This window comes from Hordeum vulgare, chromosome 4H, assembly GCF_904849725.1.
Source record: "Hordeum vulgare subsp. vulgare chromosome 4H, MorexV3_pseudomolecules_assembly, whole genome shotgun sequence".
Classification (NCBI taxonomy): Eukaryota; Viridiplantae; Streptophyta; class Magnoliopsida; order Poales; family Poaceae; genus Hordeum; species Hordeum vulgare.
The window spans coordinates 336,625,915-336,632,503 of record NC_058521.1 but is presented as its reverse complement, the minus strand read 5'-3'; the positions used below and the strand labels follow the sequence as shown (position 1 = coordinate 336,632,503).

Sequence of the window (6,589 nt, the reverse complement as noted above, 5' to 3'; positions counted from 1 at the left end):
GTGTGGGCGCTCATAATTGGTGCAACTATAGTGCGATACCGGTGTTGTGGATAAAATGTGATGGCTAGGGCATCTAAGGAATTGCCACTTAGATCTACGACAAATTTGGAAAATGTATAATTTCAAATTCTAAAATTTTCTCGTTGTACCCCAGTGTACAGTGTTTTCACCTTGTGAAAAGTGGACCCAGGGCACACTATAAGTCTCTTCATCTAACTCCAGCTCCCTTCTTTGTCTTTTCTCGCGCACACTTTCCCGCACTTATCTGCTCGTGGCGTCTTGCGTGTAGGGCATCTAGGGTTGTACTGCGGTAGTGCACGACGTGCTTGTTGTGGACACCTTGTGGGCCAGTACCGTGTTAACACTGCTCGTGGATTCATCCTCCAAACAGCGGCGATCGACCGGCGAGTAGCGCTGTTGGACTTCTCTTACCGTGGGCTGAGCTTGAGCTATAAAAACGACCGCATTTTCTCCTCTCTTCTTCCTCACGCCTTGCCTCACTTCTTCTTCCTCCCTGTCTTCTATTCTGGTTGTACGAGCTCGAGACGAGACTCCAATGGAGGACCTGGTTCTGGGGCGGCTCACGAACTCTTGGCCTTCATGCTGGTGGCATTTCTTGGTTTCTCACTGCTCCTGTGCATGATGGTACAAGATCTTCATCATGATGCTGCTGCTCGAGTGGAGGCTCTCCGCGGAGGCGGTCGCCATGTGTACCATACATTGATGTCAGTTTGAGTGGGTGGTAGCGTGTTTGTAAGTGAGTCTTGTAGAAATAATCACCCGGAAATTTTCCCTAAAAAAATCATGTTGTGCTAGTGATCCGTTGGATGAGGCGATCAATTAGTTGCTAAATGTGTGCATCCTTCTGTACTTAGTGCATGTGGTAGGGTGGGTGTGGCTATGAGCCAGATGTCGTGGTAGCATGTGAATTAAATCTATGTTGGAAAATTTTGTGTCAGTGACACTTAAGAAAATCTCGCTTCAATATTTGTTAATGGTGGAAAATCGATTGTAAACCACATCAACAAAATTACTTATATGCAATTTGTCACACCCTATGTTTTTCCTCTCCTGACTAATTATTATAGCTAAAAAATTAGGATCAACTAGTTGCGAACCCCTGCATTCGCATGGCTAGTTCTTTTAATTTTATACATTTTAAATTTCAGAACATTATATAGTCATTTTAGTAATCAATAATTAATTCAGTATTTGAATTTAGGTACATTTCTTTTTTTATAGAGTTGGCTTAAAATGTGACGTTTGTAAGCTTAGAGTGCCATGTTCCCTTGTCAATAAATTCGTGAGCACGTCCATTAAGTGAGGATTTGCATTTAGGTCTTATTAATTGAATGAAATTAACTCTAAATAAAGAAATCATGGAGTTAAATCACATGGACATCAGAAAGATATTGAATGACATACATGGTATGAAATGGAGCTAGATCAATCTTGATAAACACTGATTGTAAATCATATATTGTGCAAATTAAATTAATGAAATAATAGCGAGGAAGCAAAAACACGTTGATGAAAATTGATGAAAAATACCTAAGATTCTATAATTGTGTATGAGAGAATATTATAAAAATCATACACCGCTAATATATGTGGATGTCAAGAATTGCTTTTGGACAGTCCACATGATTTAATTACTAATGCAAGTGATTAGGATTATAATGTGATTTGTGCACAAATTTGTTATATCATCGTAGCAAAATTCTTACTTCCTAATTTTATGTAGATTACTTATACACCAAGTTTGTGCAAGCATGCATTTTTCATGTCAAACTTTTGATATAATGAGTTCGACTAATTTCTGAATAATAGTACGGAGAATGAGTTATGTTGCTCTAGTGAATTTCAAATGTCAAACTAAAATGAATTTCCGTTATTAGATCATGTTTTGATCAACATAAAGAAAACAGTGAAATAAAATTCATGTGTGGTTGTCTCTCATTGTGTCTCATCGCAATGATCTCTCAATGCAAAACTATATGACATAATGAGCTAATAAAATTATTAGACAGTGATACTACTACCATGAACATTTTAAGAATAATGAATTAATATTTTGAGTAGCATTTTCCCAAGAAAAATAGCCATGGTCTTGAATATTTGCATTCGTGATAGCAAATGCATGTGTGGTTAAATGTTCGATGTTGGTGTCCATAGTGATGAGAGAAAGCAGAGAGGACAATAAGTTAAGAACTCAGTCGTTAATTGATCTACGTGGGCTACATGCTATACCTTTTTTTTTCGCAAAATGTCATACATACAATATATCCAAAAGGTCATCATCCAGGAAAATCAAATTAGATTAGAAAAAGTATTTGCATGCAAGTTAACTGGTACGTACATTGAGGGGATTGTTGCATGCTGACGGCAAACTCCATATACCATGATGAGAAGTAAAAGACCAATCGTACAAAGTGCTCACTAACCCTGGTGAACTGTGGTTTGTGAAATTAGACAATCCAGCCCAATGGGTGATCATTTTTTCGGTGTGACATAAGCTAGATAGATTATATAGATGTGAGTGATTTATTGCATATTCTTTGCATACATGACTTATGTATGCTATTCGTGGCATGAATACTGTCTCAAGTAAACTTGCGAGTGCAAAATAAACAAATAAAATGAGCAGTTCTGATAAGAGAGACTGACCAATCCATTCTCTCCCGATTTAACTCATGTCTAGAGTTGAAAAAAAGTTGCATATGAAAACAATAGTTTTTTTTATAAAAGAAGGATGACCCACGGTCTGTGCATCTGGCCAGATGCATACGACCATTTTATTGATTATTCCCGATTACCTTACAAAGTAGTACAACAACATGCCCGAATCCGCCATCTTGGCAACATCTGCCGCTACTCCTATCCATATGATGAAGGGCCTCCGCCATCTGCCTCTACAGGAGGTGCAACCCGCCTAGAAGAGCATCTTGGCCATGTAGGAGGTGAAGTGAGAGAGTTCCACAATGTTCCAAGAAATGTCAAATATATAATGAAGAATGCCATGTATGCGACAAGTAAAAAAGAAGAGAGAGAAGGCAACCAAGCAACTTAGATTGGAACCAGAGATAATTGATGGGCTGTATCATAGAGAGGGGGTGATAAACATTGAAGATGATGATGATGATGAACTTCAAATGGCACTTCATGATTCAATTGGTGACAAGACTGTCTCTCGTGCAGTTGAGAGGAGGCGTGGGAGTGGTAGTGGTGTCCGTGTCTCTGTTGGGAAAAGGAGCATCACAGCCTTCTTCGACAAGGAGTTATGGAGCAACAAAGTATCGATGCAGCCCAGGATTACCACTGCTTTCGATCTTGAGTCGGGAGATGCAGTCGGCCAAGCTTGGGCAAAGTTTTTTCATGCAAATGACATAGCTGGTTTGAAAGCTGATTGTCCACACTTTCGGGCAACAATGAAGATCACTGAGAAGCTTGGCCCATCTCCTCTTCCAACTGCCAAGGAGATTCATGGGATATATCTTGACAAGAACTATGATGAAGCTACAGAGTGGATGAAAACCTTCAAACAAGATTGGAAGAACTTCGGTGCTACCGTGATGTGCGACTCATGGACTGGACCTACTAGCATGAGCATTATCAACTTCATGGTTTATTGCAATGAGAAAATGTTCTTCCACAAATCCACTGATGCTTCTGGTCAAACTCAAAATTCAGGTTAGTTTTGTATTGAAATGAAAATTGCTTATTTTGTTCTTGTACAAATCCATTGATGCTTCTGGTCAAACTTTTCTGTTTTTGAACTTTTTAATTTCAGTTACTTATATTTTTCTGTTCTTTACTTGTTAATTATGGTTACTTATGATTTATCTATAGAGAGATTAAGAAGGTTGTTGTTGATGAGATAGGTCATGAGAATGTGGTTCAAATTATAACCGGCAATGGGTCAAACTATAAAAAAGCTTGTAAAACTCTTGTAGAACAACTAGAGTACAACCATATTGTTTGGCAACCATGTGTTGCCCATACAGTCAACCTCATGCTTAAAGATATTGCTAAGTTTCCAGAGATTGATGTGATAATTAAAAGTGCAAAGCAAACCTGTAGGTTTTTTCATAATCATAATAATCTACATGATAGCATGAAAAAGAATGTCGGAGGTGAGCTGATAAAACCTAATGCCACTCGGTTTGGAACGGTGTTCATGTTCCTGGAGAGTTATCATGAAAAGAAGGATCAGTTTACGAAATGGATGGTGTCTGATGATTGGAAGACAAGTATTTGGAAGAAAGATGTTGATTATGTGTTTGCTGAGGCGTTACTATCTAGTAATATGTGGTCGATTGCCTTAGAGTGGGTTCTATATATGTTGGAGCCACATTATAGAGCCCTTAGGTATGCCGATACTCAAAAGCAATGCACCCTATCGGGGCTCAAGAAGAGCCTGATGGAAGCTATACATGCATTGGAAGCTCATCTAGGTGGTGGGTCAGAAATGCTCCGAAGAGTCATGAGCAAGTGTCCAATAGGATCGACACCATGGAAAAATATACTTTAATGGTTGCAGGTAGTAATAAACCTCTGTTTTTAACTACTGAAATAAATGTTACCTTGCTCTTCTTATGGTTTTTAACCTATGTTTGTCTTTCTTATGTAGCTGCCGTCCTTGATCCGTATACACATTATATGGTCAATCTGAGCAACATTCCCAATTTTGCTTCCGCACTAACAGATGCCATAGAGAAGATAGCTGACCCTTATAGTGTTGTTTTGGCCGTTCAAGAAATCATCACTTTTAGAGAAAAAGCTCGAAGGTTTGGCCAAAGGATTGCACTCATGTCAGCAGAGAAAATGTCACCAAGTAAGTTCCAATGCTGGAAAATCTATAGTCTCACTTCCCTCCAATTTGCAACTAATTAATTTCATCATTTTTTCTTGGTAGCCGAGTGGTGGTTCCAATTTGGAGGGGAAGTTCCCAATCTGCAGAAGTATGCCTTGAGAATTGTCTCACAATGTGTGTCATCAAGTGGATGTGAGAGGAATTGGAGCGCTTGGGCCTTGGTCCACACGAAGAAAAGGAACCGTCTATTTTTTGGAAAGTTGCACAAGTTTGTATCCGTGCGCTACAACTTGAAGGTATATGCTGCTGTTTCCTAGGCACTTCTTAGTTGAAAGGTTCATGTTTACTTAGCATTTTTATTGGAGAAATGCTGATATCTAATAGGAATTTTTAGTGGAAAAGTTGTTGTTTACTTAACACTTTGAGTGAAAAAATACTATTGTTTACTAGGCATTTTTTAGTGGAAAAGTTGTTGTTTACTTGACACTTTGAGTGAAAAATGATGTTGTTTACTAGGCATTTTTAGTAGAAAAGATGTTTTCTTAACACTCTGAGTGAAAAAATGTTGCTTTTTACTAGGCATTTTTAGTGGAAAAGCTGATGTTTACTTAACACTTTGAGTGAAAAATGCTGTTGTTTACTAGGCATCTTTTAGTGGAAAAGTTGTTGTTTACTTGACACTTTTAGTTTAAAATGCTGCTCTTTAGTTAGCATTTTAAGAGAAAAATGCTAATATTGCTCGCTCTTATGGATTTTTTTCCACACCTTTGAAGATACGTGCTGAAGAAGACAAGGACCGGGTGAGAGAGAATGATAAGTATAAGGAGGTTGATCCAATGAGGATGGATACATCGATGTTTGATGAGGCTAATCCAATGATGGAGTGGTTTAGTGAGGATGAGGGGCATATCATCTTGGATGGATCTGATGCTGCTGCTACCGGGCTCGAGGAAATACGTCGCCTCAACTCAAGCAAGAAAGCCTCTCATCTTGGACGGAAAGCACAATGCAACGAAAAGGAAGAGAATGTTGGACGAAGCTGAAGATGACTACAATGACAGCGAGGATGATGATCAAGAGGATTATTTCATGGAAATTAAGGATGACGATGGTAGTGCAAGTCAAGCTGATGGAGAAGATTCACCAAGCCGAGTTGATAATGAGGCTACGGTAACTAGTGATGGAGGTATGGTGAAGCGCCGTACTTCTGTATGGTAAGCCAAGAAATTAAAGGACTTGAGGAGCCTTTATGATTGACACGTGAGTTCATTGGACCTGGCTTGGATGCTCTAGCTAATTTATTTTTCCTCGGACGCACTATTATATTTGGTTAGGAATTGCAAGTATTTTAGCATTTTGTAGGTACAGCCAAAAGGAAAATGTTATTGTAGTGGATATTAATCCAAATAATCCATAGTTGCATGAATTGCCAAATGATTGCATCAGATTTTTTATCCCTTCCTATGAACTCATTTCATCTTGTAATATTGATTTAACACACAATCATTTGACATTTGTAGAAGAATTTGGAGTATCATATGGCTGCTTTCTGTTGACACAAGTGACAAGAGAATGCAAGAGGAAGTTTTTGGTTGCTTTTGGGGTGTGTGAGAACTCTCACTGTTGTTCTGTGGAATTTATGGAATATTGCCTACGACTAATTTTGGACAATTAATTTGGATGGCTGCTCTTTTGCCTTGATCCTGGATGTAGCTCAACTTAACTATGGACTATACTATGATCCCAGTTGTATAAGTATGGACTGTTATTTGGACT

General features: G+C 38.6%; 1 pseudogene; it reads left to right on the top strand.

The window, feature by feature from the left end:
- The first annotated feature begins 556 nt into the window (after positions 1-556).
- LOC123450504 lies at positions 557-4,972 on the top strand (annotated as a pseudogene).
- The last annotated feature ends 1,617 nt before the right edge of the window (positions 4,973-6,589 follow it).